The sequence below is a fragment of the Heptranchias perlo genome, chromosome 26 (genome assembly GCF_035084215.1).
Source record: "Heptranchias perlo isolate sHepPer1 chromosome 26, sHepPer1.hap1, whole genome shotgun sequence".
NCBI lineage: Eukaryota > Metazoa > Chordata > Chondrichthyes > Hexanchiformes > Hexanchidae > Heptranchias > Heptranchias perlo.
This window is the reverse complement of record NC_090350.1, coordinates 24,285,417-24,311,947: the sequence shown is the minus strand read 5'-3', so window position 1 is coordinate 24,311,947 and position 26,531 is coordinate 24,285,417. Positions and strand designations below refer to the sequence as shown.

Genomic DNA, 26,531 nt, shown 5'->3' with positions numbered 1-26,531 from the left:
CCGGGCCGCGGAATCACGGCATGTAAAAGGAGGGGAGAAAGCCTGGATCCATGAGGTAAGTGCCTCCCCAGCTCCCCCAAGATAATCTCTTTACACACCGCCGATTGGCAGACCCACTCCCCCACGATGTCCGACTTCCCCCACTCCTCCTGTGATCGGCACCCCGTCCAAATCCCGAAGATTCCGATGTCTCCCCGGCTGCTTTCCCACCCGACAGGCAGTCAGCCTGTTGTTCTGGCGTCAAACATGTTGAAAAAATTTTGAAGACATCCTACAATCAAAATTGTCATGACGTGCGGAAAACCCTCACTTCCGAGTCTCCGGTCCCCCCCAACCCCCCACTCTCCTCCCAGCTCCAAGTTAATATCCAGCCCCAAGTCTTGAATGTGTCAAGATTTCCTCCAGCTTAACGTAGGCAATATTGAAGCCATCTTTTTTGGCTCCAGTCAGCTCCTATGTGACTCTGCCCTGAACAGCATCAACCTCCCCAAATGCCACCTCAGGCTAAATCTGATGGCGAGAAACTTGGGCATCTTACTTTATCCTGAGCTGAATTCTTTTGCCCACATCCAGCTCATCACTAAGATTGTCCATCTCCTCCTCTGTCACATCTGCTACTTCTGCCCCGAACTCTCCTCCATCACCACTGATATTTTAATCCATGTCTTTATTACTTCAAGCCTCTAATACTCTCCTAAATGGTCTCCCCACGTCCACACCCCCAAACTGTAACTCATTCGGATTTTTTATTCGTTCATGGGATTATTGCCCATCCCTAATTGCCCTTGAGAAGGTGGTGGTGAGCCGCCTACTTGAACCGCTGCAGTCCGTGTGGTGGAGGTTCTCCCACAGTGCTGTTAGGAAGGGAGTTCCAGGATTTTGACCCAGCTACGATGAAGGAACGGCGATATATTTCTAAGTTGGGATGGTGTGTAACTTGGAGGGGAACGTGCAGGTGGTGTTGTTCCCATGTGCCTGCTGCTCTTGTCCTTCTAAGTGGTAGAGGTCGCGGGTTTGGGAGGTGCTGCCGAAGAAACCTTGTCGAGTTGCTGCAGTGCATCCTGTGGATGGTGCACACTGCAGCCACTGTGCGCCGGTGGTGAAGGGAGTGAATGTTTATGGTGGTGGATGGGGTGCCAATCAAACGTGCTGCTTTGTCCTGGATGGTGTCGAGCTTCTTGAGTGTTGTTGGAGCTGCACTCATCTGCCTGCGTCCTTACGCATTCATAGCTCTACATTTGGTGCTATCTAAGTTTCACTGACACTTCGGTGGATCAATTTGAAGATCCTTATGCTCACCTTGAAATGCCTCCACAGCCTCACCCCACCCTCCCTCACTGATCTTTCTCAATACATTCCTTTTCACACCCTTCACTGGGCTAAAGGTCCAGCTCCTTATTCAACCACCTTTTGGCCTTGCTCCTTTATCTCTATTTTGCCGATCCTTTGCCCTCTGCCTCAGTCTCCATTTCCTCACCAATCTGTAAAGTGCTCTGGGACATCTTTCTGACAGAAGAGCACTTTATGTAAATGCAAATTGTTTTATTCGCCGATCCATTGGGTTAGTTCATCCAAATACCACTGCTCTGCTGTTAAAATTTACCGTTCTTAATGTGAAGAATCATTGCTAATCTCAAGCACTGCTCCAGTGTATTGATGTTAATATTTACAGTTAATTTTTACCAGAAAGAATTTAATTCCATTCTGCCAGAAGTTGAAACTTAGAGGGGGAGGGGGGGCACTGAACAGCCACAGCAGATGGGATGATTTTTGTGGAGCATTCATGTTCCTTCGCTTTCTGGCCCCACAAATATCATTGGCCCTAATGTTATGTCCCATTTTCAAAACGATCTGCAACGGTCCCTTTAAGGATCTCTAGTTAGGACACTCGACATCTGATACCATTGGGCAATGCATACCATTAGGTAGACTCTGCTATTGATACCTGAAAATTATACTGGGGTCCGACAACAGGCAAATGACCCTGATTTAAATATTTAAATAAGCCTATTTAAATATGCCTGTTTTGGGCAGGAGAGCTGTTTGGCCAATTCAAGACCCACTCGAAAATTGCATGCCTCGGGCAGCCACTTGACAGTAGGATTAGTTTTGAAATTTTCATCTGCCTATCAGCCGGTTTTTCTGTGTAAACGGTGTGGTAAGCAGATGATAATCCCCCCCACAGAGTTCTTAAAGAGTGAGATACATTAAAATAACATTTCTAAATCAAAATGAATGAGACTTGATAGACATGCCTTACTTTCATATATGTCATGCACCATTTCCTGATGCAAACCATTCCAATACTTGCGGGAGGCGGGTTCAATGACTTATTTTGGGGAGATGAGAGAGAAAAAGAGTGAGTGATCCCACAATGGTAAATGCACTGTGTCATGGCACTAAGGTCCCTGGTCTGTCCTATTGGCCAATCTCACTCGGAGTTGGGCATTTACAATTGGCTTCAGAGTTCTTAGACTAAGGAAGAGAATTAGCCAAGATTTTTGTCGCTGATTGACTTCCACTTCAGAGCCCACTTTCCTGAAATCCTGACTTGGGATATGCGGCCACACAAGAGTGAATATCTTCTGAACTTATCATTTTTGCAGTTCTGAGCTTCATCTACTCTTCCTTGTTAGAGCCTTAAGAATGTGTGAGTGTCTATCAGCTATAGAACTGAGCCAAACTCTGAATGAAACAAAAGCTGTTTAATGAGAGTCGGCCTTTACTAGTGCATTAGACGCCATCTACCATTTGGACAACTGTTTCATTCTCGGTGCTGTGTGAGTGGTCAGCTCTTAAATGTGTGCACAGAGTTCTGGATATTGGTCTCTGCCTGCCAGTGAAATTAATATTCAAGAAAAGATGCTCAGTTCCCCTGTTAGTTCAAAGTAAAAGTTTGGGTAAAAGCCCAACACGGTGCAGAAGAAAACAAAACAGACCAGAAGATCCCAGATTCAGTCCCGGCCTGTGCTAAATTAGTTGCTCTCAGCTGAGCTGTTATAGTAGGCCTCAATAATTTGGAGTAGACAGAAGAAAAAATAAATGAGTCAGTACTATCTATCCAGTAACTCATGTGCTGGTGCACATCCCAGGTGGCAACAGGATCAGGCGTGGCTGTGATGGCCTCCATGGTCAATCAGCCTGCTGACCCTCAATCTAATCTAAAGAATGGCCAGTTGAGTGAGGTGCCACAGGTCCATTGCATCCATGGACATCACATGCCAGCTTGAGTTAGCACTTTCAAAAGAGGAGGAAGATAAAAAGAACTGACTCTTTTCTAGCATCAGAAACCTAAAGACAGTTCAGTGGGATAACTGGGCTCTTTTTAAATCTAAACTTTAAAGTTTAGAAAGTCGGCTTTGCTTTGCGCCAGATGTAGTTACTGCAGCGGGCGAAATTCCGAAAAGGTGTGAGACTGTCTCCTCCAGGTGCTTTCACGCCTGACACAAAATGGCGAAGTGATGCCAGCTGCCTATATTTACACTGCTCATCTTGTGCTGCTGCATCATTAGAGGCTCAATGTAATTGTTCTGCTCTGTTTTACACAAGCTCCAATAACTCTGGATTCTTTTTCTTGTAAAATAAAGAAAAGCTTTCTCCCACAAACAACTAGAGTAGTATAGACCAGGTCCGCCACAGAGTGTTTGCTCTGCATTCGTATAGCGTTAAAAATATTTTAAAAAATCTTTGCCTGCCTGGGCTTGCCCTTTTTCGCTGGGCCGATTTCAACTCTTTCTCTTCCCACTGGCATTTATCTTTAATTCAGACTCAAAACACCTGAACTCAACCAGCATTTTTTTTTTATTCGTTCACGGGATGTGGGCGTCGCTGGCGAGGCCAGCATTTATTGCCCATCCCTAATTGCCCTCGAGAAGGTGGTGGTGAGCCGCTTTCTTGAACCGCTGCAGTCCGTGTGGTGACGGTTCTCCCACAGTGCTGTTAGGAAGGGAGTTCCAGCATGAAACTAATCACAGCAATCAATCTCGACAACAGACCCTTTCATGAGGGGGGTGATTTTAAACCCTAAGAACAGGTGGATTGGGGACGGGTGGGAGTTGAAAATAGTTGCTTTTTGGTTGGGAATGCAAAGTCCGAAAATTTTGCGGTTGTGATCCAAAAAAACAACTATCTTCAACTCCCACCTGCCCCCAACCCACCCGTTCTTGGGGTTTAAAATCACCCCCGAGGCGAGGAAACCCCCAGTAATCAAAAGCTTTAGGCATCAAAGTCACCTGTTCCTCCCAAGCATGCTACACTTACCGCATGCTACACTTACCACATGCTACACTTACCGCATGCTACACTTACCACATGCCATGTCTCAAATTACTCATATACTGTATCCCAAAATATTACTTCCTGAAAGAAATCTATCTAATTTGCAATTAATAGATCATTATAGTTGAATTATATTTGAATGTATGCCTCCATGCAGTTTAGGGAAAAGAGATACTCAATTCACTGTGCTAATGGCCACTCCTATGAATTTGCCTTGAACATTGAACAGATAAAAGAATAAACTGTATTGCATTATCTCATATTACATGTAAACCATTTCTGTTAGAAATGCAAAACAAGTTATATACACAGTTTCTGTTAAAAGATTAGCCTGTTAGTTGCTAAATTGAAAACACTCATTTGGGAATATTTGCTTATCAGGAATTTAAACTGAAGGAGAATTGTACCTGTTCAATAGTAAAATTTTTGGTTTTGTTTCAAATACGAACAAATGAACCATAACATAAGACAATTTCATGCCCTTCGAATACCCTACCATGTAATGAATGCACTGCAGTTTCACTGCAAAAATAATGTATTGAATAAAACCGTTGTGGCATCTTTGCCCACTCACCTCAATTTTGCCTCTCTGCTTACTCCACAAAGGTGTAATTTTTCCTCACTGTACCTGCAGCCGAATCTTAAAAAAGCCTGAAAAGTCAACGCAAAACAAGAAACCATAGAACCCACCTCAGTAACTCCAGCGCTAACCATGTATAGCTGTAAGATATATGTAAGCAGCATGATTTCAACATGTTTGTTCTTTTAAAATGGCCGATGATGTCCCTGCGGACATGTTGCATGGTAACCATGGGGCTTACAAGACTACAAGAGGGACTTAAAGCTAGAGGTGAGAAATTTAGTACTTTACATACACAAAAATTTGTAGTTCTCAGAGAATTGTTTTCTAAAAACAATTACTTTCAATGTATTTTATTTGTTTTATCTGTTTTGCAGTTTGGACTTTACACTCTGTTTAAAATTTATCTTCCTCCCTTCCACATCATATTTAGTTTTATTGAAGTTAAGTATGCTCATGTTACCAGTGTTGGATTCTAATCGGTTACCCCCTGCCCTACGACTCCCAGTGTCCTGATGCCCTTTTGTAACTGCAGGTTCCACAATAACATACAGTAAATATGACATTCCAGACTCAACAATCAGGACAGCGAGCCAAATTGTGTTGCTATGAAGTACTTCAATGTAGAAGTTCAGACTTTGTAAAATTCACAAATTCTTCAGGAACCTGGGTGGCATGGTGGGTTAAAACCTTGGCGGTGAAAGACCCACTCCCTCTGGAATTCAAGGTAACAGCTGAGCCAGCTGTATATATCTTCTCCAGTGACAGACCGAATTGTTCCAAATAATGTTACTGGAATGCTGGGGAGTTAGATGTGCGTCAGAGTTGTGCGGCTTGCTGACCTTGGGTGGTTACAACTAAAAAATGTTCTATTCTTTCCAAAATACTGCAGGCTTGGTCAAGGGTAAGGCTTCTGAAACACCAGCACAATGAAAGTGTCTTCTAAATGAAAATCATCTTAAAGGTAATTTCATGAAAAGCTGGTCTTGAGCCGTCTAAGAGTGAGGCCTAATGGATGGTAAGTGAGCGAGGGCATGGCATTTCCATCATTATGGGCTGTATTTCAAAGAATGAGGAACACTGGTCAAGATTGTTTCAGGACATTATCCAAGTGGACAATATACTGACCTGTCTTGAGCGTACTTATGTAGCAAGCATGCAATACAGGATATATGTTTCTATGGTAAGATTATAGGGCACATTTTATCCCTTTTACCAACATAGACGTAATTTAGGTTTGAATAGATCACATTCTACATATCTGCAGCTTGGCCTTTTATCTGAAGTGCAATCCTTTCGAATCAGCAACATACCCATGTGTCATTCCATGAGCTGAGTTAAACATAAAAAGCAGGTTGACAGAAATGTGAATACAATGATAAAATATAAAAATAAATTGGAGAAAATCAGAGATTACAGTGATTTCCTGAAACCATTGTCCATCAGACTAATTCAACCCCAGTCATTCACCGGCATCTCCACATCATGTCTTTTCAATAGCCTACAAGAGAGAGTCTAACCACCTCCCCTTGACATTCAACGGCATTACCATCGCCGAATCCCCCACCGTCAACATCCTGGAGGTCACCATTGACCAGAAACTTAACTGGACCAGCCATATAAATACTGTGGCTACAAGAGCAGGTCAGAGGCTGGGTATTCTGTGGCGAGTGACTCACCTCCTGACTCCCCAAAGCCTTTCCACCATCTATAAGGCATAAGTCAGGAGTGTGATGGAATACTCTCCACTTGCCTGGATGAGTGCAGCTCCAACAACACTCAAGAAGCTCAACACCATCCAGGACAAAGCAGCCCGCTTGATTGGCACCCCATCCACCACCATAAACATTCACTCCCTTCACCACCAGCGCACTGTGGCTGCAGTGTGTACCATCCACAGGATGCACTGCAGCAACTCGCCAAGGCTTCTTCGACAGCACCTCCCAAACCCGTGACCTCTACCACCTAGAAGAACAAGAGCAGCAGGCACATGGGAACAACACCACCTGCATGTTCCCCTCCAAGTCACACACCATCCCGACTTGGAAATATATCGCCGTTCCTTCATCGTCATTGGGTCAAAATCCTGGAACTCCCTTCCTAACAGCACTGTGGGAGAACCTTCACCACACGGACTGCAGCGGTTCAAGTAGGCGGCTCACCACCACCTTCTCAAGGGCAATTAGAGATAGACAATGAATGCTGGGCTCGCCAACGACGCCCAAATCCCATGAACGAATAAAAAAAATACTATATCTCGGACTTTAAGCGTCACCATCTTGAGACAATCAAATGCCACATAATTCTGTTGCGTGAACTTTCAGTCCAACATTGAACTTGGTTTTCCTCACTGGCCTGAGTACTTTTGGAAGGTAACTGGCTAAATGTCACGTGCTCTACACAATCCATCAGCGGCATTAGCAGATAGCTAAAAATAATTGTGGAAGACTACCTTCAATGTTAAATACAGGGTTCTATTGAAAGCTCATCGACCTGAAATGTTAACGTTGCCTCTCTCCACAAATGTTGCCTGACCTGCTAAGTGTTTCCAGCATTTTCTGCTTTTATTAAATACAGAATATATGTGTGGGAATATATTCTGGAAAGAAGTGTTTGATATCAAGAGATATCACTTTCTAAAATCAATCTTTTGCCTTCTCTGAGAAAAGCATTTCACCTCTATGCCACCTCCAGCAGTCAAGGGAGGATAGTGCCACTCCATGAGCATTTAGCTACCCAGTCAGTGTCAGCTTGGCTCAATGGTAGCATTCTTGCTTCTGAGCCACTGCAGGACTTGAGCACATAATCTAGACTGACACTTCAGTGTGGTACTGAGGGAGTGCTGCATTGCCAGATATGTCATCTTTGGGATGACATGTTAAAACAAGGCCCTAGCTATATGTTCAGATTAACGTAAAAGATCCCATGGTACTACTTGAAGAGGTGTCCTAACCAACATTTATTTTCAATGAAGACCACCAAAACAGATTAACTGGTCATTTATCTCATTTGCTGTTTGGGAGGTCTTGCTGAGCGCAAATTAGCTCCTGTGTTTGCCTACATAAGAACAGTGACTACACCTCAAAAGTAATTCATTAGCTGTGAAGTGCTGTGGGACACCTTGAAGATGTGAAAAGCTCTTCATAAGTGCAAGTTCTTTCTTTCATAGCTGACTAATAGACATCTCAGTTTAGCCTCATGAAAAGATAGGGAAGATAACTTGCTCATTTTAGAAAAACTAAAGGTATTTCAAATGGCAAGAAAGATAAAAGAAACAATGAAGAAAATATTCCGATGTGCACTCGGTGTTTCGAAATCGTAAACCCATTCTTTATAAATCATTTCTTTACAGTAGGGTTCTTTATAAATGACATTCTGATTTCAGTAGTCGGACCACAATCCAATCCTTAGTCCATCGGTCTATGGTTGTTCCTGTCTTTTCCTGCAACAACAACTTGTATTCATAAAGCAGAAAAGAAAAATTAACCCCGAGCCAGGAAAGGAGAGATGAGGAGAGGTGACCAAAAGCCTGGTGGAAGGGTTTTTCGAGAAGGTTTTTTAAAGGAGAGGGCGATGGAGAGGTTTAGGAGGAAAGTTTAGAGAGTGGGACTGGAGGCTGAAGGCTCCGTTGCCAGTGGTGGGTCAAAGAGAGGGGGAACGCGCAAAATGTGGGCATCAGAGGAAGGGAATATTCGGCAGGAAACATAGGGCTGAGGAGATCGCAAAGATAAGATTGAACAAGTCCATGGAGGGATTTAAAGATGGGGTGATCATTTTAAATTTAATGCACTGGGGGATGGGAGTCAATATAGTTCAGCGAAGACAGGGGTCCTAAATCAGCAGGATCTATTGCAGGATACATGTGGCAAAGTTTTGGACAAGTTGGAGTTTATGGAGTGTGGATTATGGGCGCCCAGCAAGGAGATCGTTGGAGTATGGACCATAAGACCATAAGAGATAGGAGCAGAAGTGGGCCATTCGGCCCCTCGAGCCTGCTCCGCCATTCAATGAGATCATGGCTGATCTGATTTTTATCTCAACTCCACTTTCCCGCCTTTTCCCCATATCCTTTGACTCCCTTGCTGATCAAAAATTTGTCTAACTCAGCCTTGAATGTATTCAATGACTCAGCCTCCACAGCTTTTTGGGGTAAAGAATTCCAAAGATTCACGACCCACTGGGAGAAGAAATTCCTCATCATTTCCGTCTTAAGTGGGCCACCCCTTAGTCTGAGACTATGCCCCCTGGTTTTAGATTCCCTCATGAAGGGTAACATCCTGTCAGCATCTACCCTATCAAGTCCCCTCAGAATCTTGTATGTTTCAATAAGGTCTCCTCTCATTCTTCTAAACTCCAATGAGTATAGACCCAACCTGTTCAATCTTTCCTCATAAGACAATCCTTCCATACCCAGAATCAACCTAGTGAACCTTCTCTGAACTGCCTCCAATGCAAATATGTCCTTCCTTAAATAAGGGCACCTGAACTGTACGCAGTTCTCCAGGTGTGGTCTCACCAGCACCCTGTACAGTTGTAGCACGACTTCCCTGCTTTTATACTCCATCCCCCTAGAAATAAAGGTCAATATTCCGTTTGCCTTCCGGATTACCTGCTGCACCTGTATGTTGACTTCTTGTGTTTCATGTATGAGGACACCCTGGTCCCTCTGTACCGCAGCATTTTGTAGTATTTCTCCATTCAAATAATATTTTGCTTTTTTATTTTTCCTCCCAAAGTGGACGACTTCATATTTTCCCACATTATATTCAATCTGCCAAATTTTTGCCCATTCACTTAACCTGTCAATATCCCTTTGCAGACACTGTGTCCTCATCGCAACTTGCTTTTCCACCTATCTTTGTATCATCAGCAAATTTGGCCACAGTACACTCTGTTCCTTCATCCAAGTCATTGATATATATTGTAAATAGTTGAGGCCCCAGCACTGATCCCCGCGGCACCCCACTAGTTACAGATTGCCATTTTGAAAATGACCCTTTTATCCCAACTCTTTGTTTTCTGTTAGTTAGCCAATCCTCTATCTATGCCAGTATATTACCCCCAACACCATGAGCTCTTATCTTGTGCAGTAATTTTTTATGTGGCACCTTATCGAATGCCTTTTGGAAATCCAAGTATACTGCATCAATTGGTTCCCCTTTATCCACCCTGCCCGTTACTTCCTCAAAGAACTCTAATAAATTTGTCAGACACGATTTCCCCTTCATAAAACCATGTTGACTCTCCTTGATTGTATTATGAGTCTCCAAATGTCCTGCTACTACTTCCTTAATAATGGATTCTCGCATTTTCCCAATGACAGATGTTAAGCTAACTGGTCTATAGTTACCTGCTTTCTAATAAAGTCCAGAGATGACAAAGACATGTATGAAAGTTTCAACAGCAAAAGCAGAGGTGGGTTGAAGGTAGAGTAGATGTGGAGGTGGATTGTGGCATCCGAAACTGAGTGAATGTCTGGTTGAGACTAAGATGGTGGCAAGGACAGGAGTGGAATTGGTGGCAAGAGAGGATAGTTTGCGATGGAAGCCAAAGATGATGACTTTGGTCTTCCTGATGTTGAGCTGCAGGAAGCTGAGACTCATCCAAGAATAGATGTCAGACAACCAGCACAGAGGCAGTTGAGAGTTTGAGGTAAATGGTGCAGAGGTAGAGCTGGGTGTCATTGCAGACATGTGCAAGCTGACCCCATGCTTGTGGATGATGTCACCCAGGGGCAACATGTTGATAAGAAAGAGTAGGGTCCAAAGATCTTTGGGAGCCTCTTAAAGGTAACAGTGCAAGAGGAGAGGAGAAGCCATTTCTGGAAATGCGCTGGCTACGTTCAGTGTAACGCTGCAGACTAAATCCAATCTGTTGAAACACATTTTGAAACGTTCAAATTTAAGAAATACTCGCACATTTTTCAGAGTTGTAAATAACTTAACCAGATCCAGTGAGTGTGTGCACAAAGCCTTTATTGGCCCAGAATTTGCTGGAGCAAGGCATCTCGCGGCGAATGCCGTGAGTTGGATTTTTTTCCTCATCCTTCAGCTCCAATTAATTTTGCGCTGCAAATTGCTGGAAGTGCGAATAGATAACGGTGAGGCAAGGGCAATGGACCATCTGGGACCTTGGTGAACGACGGCATCAATGGTCTATCTCCTTAAGCAACGAAATTTAAGGATAGAGAAAGAAACAGAGCGAACGACAGAGAAGGGAATATGGTGAATTACAGTCAAATTAGATATAGAAAGAGAAATAAAGAGAGTGAAAGAAAGATTGATTTAAGAGAGAGAGAAAAAAAAGACAGAAAGGAAAAACAAGAAAAAAAAAGTTTAAAATTTAAAAAACCTCCAGAAACACAGTTTCAATTGTTGCCTTTCTGGGCCGGAGAGGTTGAGTGGCATGTCTGGACCATAAATCTTGTCATTAAAAGGGTCCTTACATCATGAAATACAAGCCCTAACTTTCTGCGGCGAGTTTAATTCGTATTTAGCAGCGCAAATGCAGCAATTTCTTAATCCCCATGGGGAGGGTGACACGAGCTCCCGTTTTCGCGAGGCTAACAGTGGAGTGACACAAATCGTTCAGCAATTTGTGGCAATTCACAATTCACGTCGTTTCTCTTCCTCGCCACAAACTGCTGGTTATTCACATACTAATAACAATGGGCGCCTTTAACTCGCCCCTATTTTGCCAGCAAATTGTGGTCCATTATCTCCTCTCTAGTCACACATTACTTTGTAATACTTATCAAATTGCATTTTTAACTGTTCAATTTAGCTAGAAAGCTGTTTTGAATTTTTATTTCATTGCAACAGACACTGTTCCTTTTGAACTTCAACTGAATTTCAAATCTATATATAGAATTTACATATCAGCCCAGTTAGAGTTCCTGGAATTAAACGTAAATTTATTCCTGAAGAAACTGATGATACCAGAGGTCATCCATACCTGTACTAACTCATTGGTTATATTATATATCAGACATAGAATTTCCTGATAATTGAGTAGAAATCATTTTGTAATAAGTTCCAGTAAATGTGTGACAAGCACATCATTATCCAGTGACACAGAGAACACCAACAATGGATGTCAGCACTCACAGTGACTGATGGCACAATGGTCCAAACTGATCAATCCCAATCATAGAATCATAGAACCTTACAGCACAGAAGGAGGCCATTCAGCCCATCATGCCTGTGCTGGCTCTTTAAAAGAGCTCTCCGATTAATCTCACTCCCTGCTCTTTCCCTATAGCCCTGCAAATGTTTTCTTTTCAAGTATATATCCAATTTGAAAGTTACTACTAAATCTGTTTTCACCAATCAAATGAACAGTAAAAAAATAACTGATGCCCTAAAATGATTTCAAGGCAACCATTTAATATTATGTGTCATACGAGTGCTGTATTCCACTTGACTTTCATTGTTATGGTTTATGATATCCTCTGAATCCTTTCAAGAGATTCCTGCCTTGAAATTACTTGCAGATACTTGCATTACTTTTGATATAATCAATGACTGTTAATTCTTCTGTTCATTAAATTGGTAATCGGTTGGGAAACTTTTTATTAAAATGGACTTCAGAAATGCCCCACTCCTGAACATAGGCCAATATTGCAAAAACAAAACAATTGATTTGTATTTGCAGTCTTTAGTTTATTACCTTGTTGAATTGGCATAATGTTGCTTTAAAATGCAACCTGACTGGTGTCTATGTTACTGTGCAAGACCCGTTACAGTGGACTACCACCCACTAACCATTATTCCTGCAATGAGAATGGGACTGCTACTCACTAACTAACAATAATGCACCAATTAGAGAGGGACTGCCACTCGTCACTAACATTACATCTGCAATTAGAGTGTGGCCTCTCCTCGCTAACCAACGGTATCCCTGCAATTAGAGTGGGATTGCCACTTGCTGCTAACATTACGCCTCCAATCAGAGTGGAGCTGGCACTCGCTCACTAACCTTACTCCTCTAATTATAAATACAGTGGTCCCAACTTGACAAAGAAACAAAAAAATCAGTAAAGCTGTTGGGACCATTCTCTTTTCATAAATTATCAGCTTGTTTACTCGGTTGATGATGTGACTGAGTCTGGCTGCTGTTATAATTGTTTGGGAGGCAGATAAAAAAAGTTAGAAAGGAATCAATTTTAGCTTGAAAGCTGTACTGTTTTTATGATGGTTTAATTTTATGGGGTATCTCAATACAAGAACTTTATAAGCTAACTGGAGCAAACAACAAAAAGTCACCAGTACAAAATGATACTGGTTTGAGTAAAGACACTAAGAAGTACGGGATATCCTTTGTTGAATGTTCTGTGCCTGTAAAGGTGTCTTTAAACTCATGCATCGAGCCCTGGTGGTGAAGTCAGCCACGCTACCAATCTGTTAGGTTATGGAGCCCCACGAGTCAATTTAACCAATCGCAGGGGATACTGCGAGCAGAGTGAAAACCACAGAGCAGATTTAATATTTCACAGCAGAACCAATCATTTCCATGACAGCATGAAAACATTATCCTTATAATAATTTGAAAATCATATTTCTGTGTTCAACAACCGCTTCTCTTAATTTGTTCTTTATCTTTCCCACTATTCCTCAACTTACTTAACTATCTATTTGTCTAAAAGTTATATTGACTAATTAAGGGGTATAAAATTGTCCTTTTAGGAATGATAAAAGGTTACATTTTCTGCTGACATCTCATAATAACCGTGGTTATTACAATAGAGAATTATGGGAAAAAGGCAAGGAAATGGGATTACAGCAGTCAAAGAGTTGGCACTAGCACGGACCAATGGGCCAAATGGCCTACCTCTGTGCTCTAGCCTCTATGATTCTCTGGGGCTGAATTTTGTCTACTGGTATAGTCAGTTCTAAATAGTTAAGAACTGGTGTAAATGTTGCAAAAATAGTAAAGTGCAAATTGCACATAATTTTTCTGGATCAATGCATCTCCATACAGCTCCAGGTGTAGATTTAGATGTATAATGGTGGGACTGGAAAACCACAAGTAGGTGAAATTTAAAGGGGTACGGACAATTGAAGGGAAATAGTCGAAAACGGGGACAAAAATTTTTGGACTGGCTTAAAAAGGTAACAACCCATTGGTAATATTCACCAAAGATGAAGAGGAAGAGAGCTAATAACTGGCAATCAAAAATGAAGGGAAAGAAAAAGTGAGGTACAGGCAGAAATCTGTAAGCAAGTGATGGAGCAGCCCAACATCTGACCCCCCTGTTTTATGGCTGCTGAATTGGAAGTTGTGTTGCATGATGTGATTGAGACGAGAGTGGTTCTGTTTGCCATTTCTTGGCACCATCCCCATAGGTCAGCATTGCAGTATGACTGGAAGGAGATGGAAGCTGCAGCTGACTGTTACTATTGTCTGTTGTGCCAGCCCTATAATGCATGTCAGCTGCAGGTATCCTTGCAGCAGATGGCACAGCTCTGCATTTGCCTCTCTGCTGATCTGTAACCTGTAGAATACAGTTCCACACGGTCGTAACTAGGTAGTTGTTACAATGCCTGCAGATAGGTCAGTGGCATCTTGGCAAGTATGGTCAATCGGACTATGTTTGCTGTTGATCACCTGGCATGCCTTCTTTCATACCACTGTAAGTATGACATACAAAGAACCATCCAGCATATGGTTAGACATTATGTACCTTCAGAGGTGCTATTACAACCTACCTCAAGCTCAGCACATGCTAATCCTCTGACAAAGTGAGGTTTGGACATTTCAGTCTGTAGATGTGGGTGTGAGAGTACCAGTGGGTGAGCCCAGAATACGTACTGAACTACTTGGCATCCATCTGCTGGTCTTTCTCTTCCTCCTCAAAGAAGTTCACATAATGGCATTCCCATTGGAAAACCCATTGCTGGTACTAATGGAGCTATATGAGAAAAAGATGCAGCAGAACTATTACCACAAAGGTTCGTGAAAGTCTAAGTGGCAGCAGAAAAAAAAATGAGAAAACTCGAGGACCAATTTCTCGCGATCCTTGGGCCTCCAACTTCGGCTACAGGAATTGTTCCCTGAGCCCATTAGGTGCCCGAAAACTGCCGTGAAACAATTTCTACCCTGATGGGGTCGAATAGCTTCTCTTTGTGCTGTAAATGTCTATTGTTCGATTGTTCTTTAGACTGCCGAGGTCGTCCTTAAACTGACCTACGTATGCAAAACAATCTGAGAAAATGTCAAACTTAGTCTTACCATGCTGTTAAATTATTGCCTTCGCATTTGTGCAAAGTGGTTTGATATGTGCAACAACCTAACTAACACCATCTTGGGGGCGCCAACAGCGCAAGGACTGAAGCAGTTCATGAAGAAAGCACACCACCACCTTCTCAGGCAACTGGGGATAGTCAATAAATGAAACTTTGTCGGTGTTACCCACATCCCGAGAACAAATAAAAAAGCTAAGAAGTCTGAGAGCGCTCCTGGTGGGTAATTTGTTATCGTTTGGGTAACACACCAGGTGTATTGTAACTCCAGCCCAGTGAAAAATGAAAAGTCACATTTAAGAACTATCTAGGCAGTCTGTAGAACCACAGAACCACAGACATTTACAGCACAGAGGAGGCCACTTAGACTATCATGTCTGTGCTAGAACAATCCAAAACTAATCTCCCTGCCCAGCTGTCTTCTCGTATCCCTCTATTTTCCTCTACTTCCCATTCTTTGTTTTTTTTCTCCAAAATTGTATTAATTCATACTTCTCCACATTAAATTGCATCTTCCACCTGTCTGCCCAACCCTCTAACCTGTCGAGATCTTCCTGAAGTCTTTTGCCGTCCTCCTCACTGTATGCCAAACCCCCTACTTTTGTGCGATCAGCAAATTTCAGTATCGTGCTCCCTACGCTCAAGTCCAAATCATGTATATATATCGAGAACAAAAGTGGACCTCGCACTGACTCTTGGGGAACACCAGTTCCAACCCTTCTGCAATTCTGAGTAGCAATCTTAACCCGAACGTCTTGTTTCTTGCCCAACAACCAACTTCGATCCACTGGATCTCTTTAAATATTTTTGAATAATTTATATGTTGTTAACGAAGCTTTTGCTAGCACACTACTAATATTTAAAATTTAACAGGGGGACACTGCACATCTGCACTTGTAAATCCAAAGAAGAACAAAAAATGTGACTGTTCTTGAAACAATTTGAACTTTTAACCATGATTTTGCGAAGGCAATGTTCATAAATCAAACTTATTTTTCCATTTTGAAAATTATTTCAGTTTGACTATTGCAATCCTCTAATAGTCTCACTCCGAAGGCAGTTCAGGTATATTGAAGTCACTGATAGATGATAATTTTGAATTTGTGGAGTGATAGGAACTTGATGTACAAAGGTTTCAACCTTTGTGATTACACAGACTGGTAACAATGACTCATTAACGGCAGGGATTGAAGCAAGTGCTGGTAAGAAGTGTGCTGGACATTTAAATTGGGGGTAAGGATCATGGTGGAATTGCAGCAGCCTGTTTCACCTGTCTGGCTAAACCTTTGTTGGCATGGTAAATCAACAGTAAAAGAACTACGTGTCTCTAACGATATGAACCAGCCTTTTCACGTTTCCTGAAAAAAAGTTGCTGACATAGTTGTCTAGTGGATTAAATTAGAACAAGAAAATGTAAGAAAGTAGGATTGATAAAAGGTCAGTTTATGTTGTCTATTACATCCTTTTTCAGGGGCCCATATAGATGTTTTTATCTCCATGCTGTCCTGGCGCCAGTTGGTATCCTCCTACTTCCTAAATCAGGACTCTATTCATTTACTATGTGAAAATCACAACTGAGCCTGCTTAAACTTACTTTCTAATGCATAAATTAATGGGCCAGATTTTCCCACTCTGGCGATTTTGGTGACGAACACCGTAAGTTAGACCGCTGTACCCCAGGCCATCAGCATCAATATTTTTAAGTCTAAGTGGCAATGGCATGAAATCTGGCTTAAATGCGGGAAAATGGTGATCACCATTTCAATGGGAGGAGGCAGAGCTATAATAATTAATTTCAAACTGTTTTTGGCAAGGGTAATGACGGAACAGCGCAAAAGTCCCAGGAAAATATGGAATGGCATAATTAATGGCGTAAGTCACTTACTCCATTATTTTCTCTATCTTTTGTGCCGTTCAAGGATCCCTACGCAGTAGATTAGTCTCCAGGAAAATCTAGGCCGACTACTTTAAGTGTGAATCTTAAGTCTTAATTTGTAGCTCCCTTAAGTTACAATATTGGTTCCTGGTTCTACATCATAAACTTCTCCACATGATTTAAAGATCTGAATCATATCCCCCGCCCACCCAGTTTTTTTTTCCTTTTGCCCCTCTTCATACTTCAGTGTTCTAATGTACAGAACTATCCCTGTTGCCCTTTGAATCCTTTCCACTACATCTATGTGTTTTTGTAAATATCGTAATCAAAAATGGACACAGTACATCAACTATGGTTTGGCAGTACTTGAAAATGTCAGCAACAGTTCCCACTGAACTTATACCCTGTGAATCTACTTATACACCCAATGTCCTCTTTGTCTCAGCGATCTCTGTGATATATTGTGGTGACACTTTCAACATTTTGCCAACTATCACACCCCAAACTTTTTCCTGTTCCACCTCGATTAATGGCATGCTGCTCACTCGTGACGATAATGACTACAGATTGCTGATATCCGGTCAGAGCAACACAATATTTCCAAACACTACTGCGGGGTGCTTTGAATCACCTGAGTCCTAAGTAACATGGAATCTATGCAATTAAACTCTCATGGCTGGCTGATAAAAACAAGTTGCACTTTAAAAGACGATCTCAGCAGCAATTTGATCTGTCCAGGAACGAAAGCAGCAACCAAAAAAACTGAGGAAATGATGCACTGGTGATCTGCATAGCCTTAATCACCAGCTCTTTTACACATAAGGTAAATATTGTCAGGTCGCTATTATACAGCCACTTTCACATCAATATAAAAGGATTTTGGATGCAAAATTGATGCAATAGTGACAGCATAACTCTGGAGTCAGGTCTCAATCTTACTCTGGAATGCACCAAAACCAGCTTCCTGAACATGTGGAACATAGCTCCAGTCTGATGTAATGCTGGGTTTAAAAAGTGCCCAGGTGGTCTGAGGTGCATTTTAGCGCAAAGTCTTTTTAATTTAATGAGACAGTGGAGTCTCTCCTAACATTAAAAAATACCCACCAGGGCTGTGGAGCTTTGCACCTGCATGTAAGTATACAAATCCAGAACTCCCTCCAAGCAGGAAGAGTGCAGTTCATAGCCAAAAATATAACTTTAATATCAGTCACATTTCATATTCTCCATCTGCTGGTCTTAAACCATTTGTACGATATAACTGTAGCCTTAAAGATACTCAGAATCTTTTTGCCCAAAGAAGATTACAGGTAGCTGACTTTGATTAGTGAGCTAGCCTCTGCAAAATGTTAAAGTTGATTAACATAGATGGTTTCCTGTAGTGTGTCAGAATCCCTCCAAAATCTTATCCTCAGTTGCAATTGCAGGATCTAACTCATTTATGTACAAAAAATATTAAGGGTGAAGTTTTTAAGCTGTAACCTGGAATGATAGTGATGTTATAGTCAAGGACTAGTTCTTACTTGAACTTTTAAACCTTGGTGCTGAAGCAGATAAGAGATTACACATACAAGATTAATTGTCTAGCTGTTACTGTTACATGGATGTTTCTGGAAAGTAAGTACTGAACATATATCAATTATGATTACATCACCATTAGATGTGGGTAAACGTATGACAACATGCAATTAACAGCGAATCATTTCAAAGGAAAAAGAAAACGTTCCATCATTATCAAAAGGTCCAGCATTTTTATTTAATTACGTAAGCAGAAAAAGCAAGCAGCATTTCTGAAAGTGCTCTCCTGTGATAAAAGGAGGTTAAATGAGTGTCAGACGACAGCACATGCACCCGGCATGCACGTTTGTGCTGGCACTAATTCAAAAAGCAGTCAGTCCAAATGTGAAGAGGAGAGCCCAGCACACGATGGCACAGGTGTTACTGTAAACAGAATCTGACTGGACTTTTATCAAAGTCAATTGGGAAAAGTTGGGATAGTTCTTTGCTGTAAATCTATGTTAACTTTAAAAGGAATGCTGACTATAGCACCACCTGATACAGTGCAATTCTGGATAAAACACAACTTTTATAATCTTTACAAATTGAGAAACCATATAAAAAACATTTATTATATAATATACTATATCATATAATATACTATATCATATGCCCCTTGCTATAAAAAATATTAACAGGAGTGGCAGGCAGGGAGTGAGTGGGCCGTTAACAGTGCACGTCTCTGGCCTATCAAAATGTTAAAACAACGAGTCCTTTCTCAAAAACAAAATAGATGGTGTGGCAACATTGCAGTGAAGCACCAATATGGAGGGGGGGGGGGCAAGAAGCAATGGGTTGGATTGATCACTGTGCTGAGTTCCTGATCTGAGCAATGTCACTGTAGACGGCACCAAATAGAGACCAGTCACTCTTCAGGAGGGAGAAAAACATTGAAGGAAAGAGTCTTCATCGGGTCACTCTGGCACCTTACCTGCTGCTTGGGTCAAAGCAGCATTGACTGAGGCCTGGGAGTGAGTCACCCATTGGCTTCTCCTCTTACTCCAAAGGTGATGCATAGCCGAGCAGTTCAGAAGATAAAAATGAGGAAAGGTTCAGAAATAAATACCCTAAAAGCCAGGTTTACAGATCAAGAAATTATTCTTTGCTTTTAGAAAATTAAATAAAAGGTTTTCTTTTCAATAATATTTGCACTGTAATTTTCTGATTATATTTGGAGTGTTTTACATCTGCAATAAAAAGGTATTTTTTGCTGTACTGGTCACGTATACCTGCAATAAAGTACCCTCACTGTAGCATTGCCTTATATAGATTATCAAGACCTTTGATATTGCACAAATTGTTTATAGCTTCTCATTAATAGAGAAACCATATGAAGCACCCTCCCTGGGTCGTGCCCTTTGAATGGCTCTCAAAGTAGATTGGACTGGGTGTAATGTTTTACACCGTATCTTAGTCAAAATAATTTTTCAAATGCCAAACACTAATTGAAATTTTATGTCATAACCTCGATCACGTTGCAAGGTTTGTACCTTCACCACCTACCAGCTCAGCAGTCCTGTTAGCCCCACTGACTATACTGGTAACAATAAAAGATTGATTTTGTATAGAGCTATGTGGACAAAAAAACCTATCTCTCCACCACTATTTTCTGATGGGTGTGTTTATATAGTTTATCTTAACCCCCAGGGTGGATATATATGTGGCGAAGGGTACTGTGAGGTGCTGGTTTTATGGGCACCATTGAGATCTTTGGCTAGTTTTTGGGGTTCACCTCTAGAAACATAAGAGGAATATACAACAATCATTTCCATTCATATAGAACCTTTAATATAGAAAAATGGCCCAAAGCACTTCACAGAGGCATAATGCCTCAGTGCCAGCCTTGGTTCATTGGTAGCACTCTCGCTTCTGAGTCAAAAGGTTGTAGGTTCAATCCCCTCTCCAGAGACCTGAGCACATAATCTAGACTAACACTTCAGTGCAGTATTGAGGGGATGCTGCACTGTTGGAAGTGCCGTCTTTCGGATGAGACATTAAATCGAGGCTTCATATACCCTTTCATATGGATGTAAAAGATCCCATGGCACTTTTCAAAGAAGATCAGGGGAATTGTCCTGGTGTCCTGGCCAACATTTACCCCTCAACCAACACCACCAAAAACAAATATCTAGTAATTTATTTCATCGCTGTTTAGGAGAGCTTGCTTTGCACAAATTGGCAGCAGCGTTTCCTATATTACAACAGTGACTACACTTCAAAAGTACTTAATTGGCTGTAAAGGACATCCCGAGGTAGTGAAAGGCACTATATAAATGCAAATCTTTCTTTCTTTTATAATCAAAAAAGTGGACACAGAGCCAAAGAAGACCAACGGTTTGGTTAAAGAAGTACATTTTAAGGAGCCTCTTAAAGGAGAAAAGGGATCTAGGGGCTGAAAGCATGGCTATTGGAGGGGTGAAGGGAGAAGGAATACACAAGAGACTAGAGTCAGAGGAATGGAGAATTCAGGGAGGTTGTAGGGCTGGATAAGGTTATCAAGATAGTGAGGGTTGAAGCCATGAAGGGAGTTAAACACAAGGCTGAGAATTTTTAATTTGAGGCATTGGGGATTGGGAGCCAATGTAGGTCAGAGAGCACAGGAATGATGGATGAGTGGACTCGGTGCAAGTTACAATACGGGCAGCAAAGTTTTGAATGAGCAGAAGTTTTCAGAGGATGAGGATGCGAGGCCCACCAGGGGAGCATTGGAATAATTGAGTCTGGAGGTGACAAAGGCATGGATGAGAGTTTCAGCAGCAGATGGGCTGAGATAAGGTTGAAGCTGTCGATTTTACGGAGGTGGAAGTAGGCAGTTTTATGATGGAGAGGATATGGGGTGAGAAGCTCAACTCAGGGTTTAGCCTGAGACAGTGGCCGGGAGGGGATGAAGTCATAACAAGGGTACAGACTTTGTGGTGGGGATCAAATATGATGGCTTCAGTCTTGGCAATATTTCACCGGAGTAAATTGCAGCTCATCCAAGACTGAATATCGTATGAGCAATCTGGCACAGAGGCAGTGATGGGGTCAAGGGAGGTGGTGGAGAAGCGGGGCTGGGTGTCATGTGGAATTTGGCTCCATGTCTGCGGATGATGTCACCAAGGGGCAGCATGTAGATGAGGAAGAGGAGGGAGCCAAGATGGATTTTTGGGAACTCAAGGTAACAATGAGTGAGAGGGAAGACAAACCCTTGCTGGAGATGCTCTGGCTATGATCAGATAGGTAAGAATGGAACCAAGTAAAGGAGAAGCATTGGAGGGGAATGGCCTGGTCAGCTGTGTCAAAGGCTGTAAAGAGGTCGAAGAGGACATGGAGGGATAATGGGTCAATTCAGAGCTGTGAGAGGGCTGGAAGCCTGATTGGAGAGATTCAAGCAATGAGTTGTAGAGAGATTGGAACAGATTTGGGAGGTGACGAAACATTTTAAAATGATACCTATATCGTGAATAAGTGTTTGGCCCAGCAAGACATCGACAAGTGCAAAGCTCAGTGTATTTCGATTCTGCTGCTTCAGTGCGAGAACTGGAAAATCTGCCCCTCATTGTAATAATTACCATAGAAACTTGAAAACCACAACTAAATGAAACCTTGTAACAGAGCACCATGGGGCTGTCGCACAATGTTGTATTGTCAAGAACGAGTTTCCTCGTTCATCGTATTTTCTTATTATTCGTTCATGGGATGTGGCCAGCATTTATTGCCACCAAATGTATAATAAGAAAGTGTGATAGTCTTCATGAAAAAACATTCAGCAAACCATTTTCTTTTGATTGGAGAGATGAAAGAATCAATGGAGACATGAAACATTTATTGTCACACACAAGTGGTGCAGATCAAAGTGATTTGCATAATTGTGCCTTACGTTTATATGCAAATTTGAAAAGTTTTGCCAAACACTTAGTCATGAATGTGGCGATGTTTTAAAGTTATAATTCATCTCTGGGTTTAGGTACTGATTGCAATCTATTTAAGTTTCTCTGATGCAGTTTATGGCATAACTTCAGTCCTCCATTGAGTAACAACCTTGTAACTCACTCCCATGTATCATTTCATATATAAAAGATAATGAATAGCCCAGTATCTCATTGCAAAAATATCCTTCTAACAACTTTATAGCAAACATGTGATCTTCAGAGCACATCTGTTTTTGTCACAAACACTAATACATTTCTGGATTTGCTGGAAGTGCTACAGAGCCTGATGATGTCACTGTGTGTCATACTTCCATATGACCTTTGCCTCTGGGTTAGACTGATGGGATGGACATCTCTGTCTTTAGTTCTAATGGTCCAAAGTAGTATGACTTTGGCCAGTGTCAACCAGTGAGCATTCACCCATAACACAATATTGCCCCTAATTTGGCAATCTGGCTCAAAGAGGCCAGAGGATGGCTGATGTGGAAAATGATAATGTCATATTGGTGCTAAGAGGTGCTATTCTGAAGCTGGAGCTGAGGCACAATGTTCAGGTAGAGCAGATGCTGTGCTATATCTGAGCTGAAGTGCTCAACACTGAAATGGCAAAGTTCCATTTCTCACTTCAATGAGTACAAAAAAATTCACAAAAAAAGCTTCTAGAAAGAACTTTATAGCAAGGTAGGAGGGCGTTAAAGGCAGCAACACAACCTGAGAGTTCAGCTGATATTTACAAGATGCTCAGAATTCATTCTTGTGTTATACCATTATCTGAACTCCATTGACTGTGTTATTTCCCCTTGTTATTGATTATTCTACATGTGCTGCTCTTGATCTAAAATGGAGTGAACAGCAGGCCTCCCTTAGAGTTGTGTGTTATGTCACTCCTGTGCTCTGAATTTCAATTTCAAAGTTGTGCCAATTGCATTCTTGAACAATCTCGACATCATGGTGTGAAGACCCACATAATTGCCAGATAATAGGGTCTTCAACTTCTTATGGTAATTACAACAGCACTTTGCCTTCTGTCTCTCTCTTCTCCCCTCCACACAGAGTGTTATGAACTTTGTCTTATACCAAGGATGGGCGGAGCCACAACTCCACCTTCCCACATTCCAACCCCTCAGGATCATTACATTGGAAGCAGAAACCAAATTCATGTATTAACAATAACTATAGAACTAGATAAAGCTGAATTAAGGTTCCATGCGGGTAATGGGGGCCCTCAAGCAAGATGAAAGGGCTCAGCTACTGCCTTTTGTAACAGTCAGCTCGCTGTCCCCTATCCCCAGATAGGACCTGCTTTCCCTACACCACAGCAGTATTACTGTCAACCATCATCTCCACATCATCGCATTACTAAGCACACTCCTAAACTGGATCTAATTGCATTCTAAGAGTGGCACATTAAAGGTTAACATGATTAAGTTGCCCATGTCAGAAGGATTTACTGCTAACCCTTTTTGCTGACACTTCATTTCCCACCAACTTCCACATACCTACAATTGATTCTATTTTCATTGCTTTGCTCTGTTTTCATTAGTTTCGTTTTGTTTGTCTTTTGCTTTTATCCTTGGACTGTACGGGCTGTAAATCTTTTGGAATATTGCTGGTATGGAATTCTAAATTGCAGGATAAAGGAAGTTTTAGACTGTTCCTCTGCGGTGCGTTCAGAAGTCTCGTTGCTTGCACCAGAAATCTCGGATGTAATAATAGGGAATGATTTATCTGTTTATGTGAATGTGCTTTCTCAGTTCAGGAAATGTCATGCTGTAATAGAGCAGATTAGGAAACTGTGAGAAGGAAGATTGGAGCTCAGAGCCCAGCTCCAGTAACTGAATGACGCCGGCGGAATATGGTTTGGCACGAGTCAAGGGGGCAAAGGTCTATTCACACCCAAAGAAGCACACACCCAGCTGACAGCAGGCAAAACTGTTAACTTCCTTTCTTTCGGTTAACATTTGACCTCCATTTGATTGTACTTCCTTCCTTTTTCTTTTGCACAGATCTCATTAGTGTGCACTCCTGCAATCCTTTCTAATATCCTGTTTTGATCACTAAACCTGTCTAAATCATTTTTAAAGATCCGGACTTCTATGGCCAATGGCAGACGTGCATCACACAGGATAGCATTTTTCTTTATAGCTATGTGTCTCTGACTCAAATATCTAAGAGTTCAAGCCTGGTATGTTACCATTAAGATACCTATGTACAGTCTACACACAGATAGGATAAGAGTAAGATCATCCTGCATTTCTGTCATTTTATTTGAGCTTATAACCAAAATAGATCCAGCAGCACAGTGTGTGTGTGGAACTGGACATGAATGAAATTAAAGAGAAATCACTCCATTCACAAGATCACTGACTCTCTATTCCTGTCCAGACCATGGTTTCAGCAGCCATATTCTCATTTGTTAATCCTCCACCTCTTAACCAGGACTTTATAAATGCACGATAGCATTACCTCCAAGACCAGAATCCCTCTGTTGGATACATATGTATTTGTGAGGCCTAACCAAGTTGACCATGATGAGGCCTGTCTCTGCCTTTCTCTTACTCCAAACTGAGGAGCCCCCGTTTCTCCGTTCTTTCTTCAGTCCTTTGAAATGAAAGATCAGCCTTGTGGCTGTTGTCTTCAATGCCTTCAGGATGTAAATGTTCCACATCTGTCTCGGTGATCAAGACTGGACACAGTCCTCAGGGTGCAGAGTACTGTACAGTTTTAACATCTTATCCTGTCATTTAAACTATACTGATTTGACAATAATGACATCAACTGCATCATTTCAGAGTACTAAAATTCTAATCTTTTACTTACATAGTGATATCACAGAATAATGGATAACATACGTTTTTTTTTATTCGTTCATGGGATGTGGGCGTCGCTGGCGAGGCCAGCATTTATTGCCCATCCCTAATTGCCCTTGAGAAGGTGGTGGTGAGCCGCCTTCTTGAACCGCTGCAGTCCGTGTGGTGACGGTTCTCCCACAGTGCTGTTAGGAAGGGAGTTCCAGGGTTTTGACCCAGCGACGATGAAGGAACGGCGATATATTTCCAAGTCGGGATGGTGTGTGACTTGGAGGGGAACGTGCAGGTGGTGTTGTTCCCATGTGCCTGCTGCTCTTGTCCTTCTAGGTGGTAGAGGTCGCGGGTTTGGGAGGTGCTGTCGAAGAAGCCTTGGCGAGTTGCTGCAGTGCATCCTGTGGATGGTACACACTGCAGCCACAGTGCGCCGGTGGTGAAGGGAGTGAATGATTAGGGTGGTGGATGGAGTGCCAATCAAGCGGGCTGCTTTATCTTGGATGGTGTCGAGCTTCTTGAGTGTTGTTGGAGCTGCACTCATCCAAGCAAGTGGAGAGTATTCCATCACACTCCTGACTTGTGCCTTGTAGATGGTGGAAAGGCTTTGGGGAGTCAGGAGGTGAGTCACTCGCCGCAGAATACCCAGCCTCTGACCTGTTCTCATAGCCACAGTATTTATATGGCTGGTCCAGTTAAGTTTCTGGTCAATGGTGACCCCCAGGATTTTGATGGTGGGGGATTCGGCGATGGTAATGCCGTTGAATGTCAAGGGGAGGTGGTTAGACTCTCTCTTGTTGGAGATGGTCATTGCCTGGCACTTGTCTGGTGCGAATGTTACTTGCCACTTATGAGCCCAAGCCTGGATGTTGTCCAGGTCTTGCTGCATGCGGGCTTGGACTGCTTCATTATTTGAGGGGTTGCGAATGGAACTGAACACTGTGCAATCATCAGCGAACATCCCCATTTCTGACCTTATGATGGAGGGAAGGTCATTGATGAAGCAGCTGAAGATGGTTGGGCCTAGGACACTGCCCTGAGGAACTCCTGCAGCAATGTCCTGGGGCTGAGATGATTGGCCTCCAACAACCACTACCATCTTCCTTTGCGCTAGGTATGACTCCAGCCACTGGAGAGTTTTCCCCCTGATTCCCATTGACTTCAATTTTACTAGGGCTCCTTAGTGCCACACTCGGTCAAATGCTGCCTTGATGTCAAGGGCAGTCACTCTCACCTCACCTCTGGAATACAGCTCTTTTGTCCATGTTTGGACCAAGGCTGTAATGA

General features: G+C 42.2%; 1 long non-coding RNA gene across 3 annotated transcripts in view; it reads right to left on the bottom strand.

Moving 5' to 3' along the window:
* Positions 1–26,531, bottom strand: part of LOC137342821 (uncharacterized) — a 64,063-nt gene that overhangs the window by 15,011 nt on the left and 22,521 nt on the right. Inside the window, exon 1 of one of the 3 annotated variants that reach the window (XR_010967349.1) lies at positions 23,943–24,093. The exons of the other annotated variants lie outside the window; for them this stretch is intronic. This is a non-coding gene — a long non-coding RNA (uncharacterized lncRNA). Of the gene's footprint in view, positions 1–23,942; positions 24,094–26,531 lie in introns of those variants that run through there. 3 annotated transcript variants of the gene reach the window in all.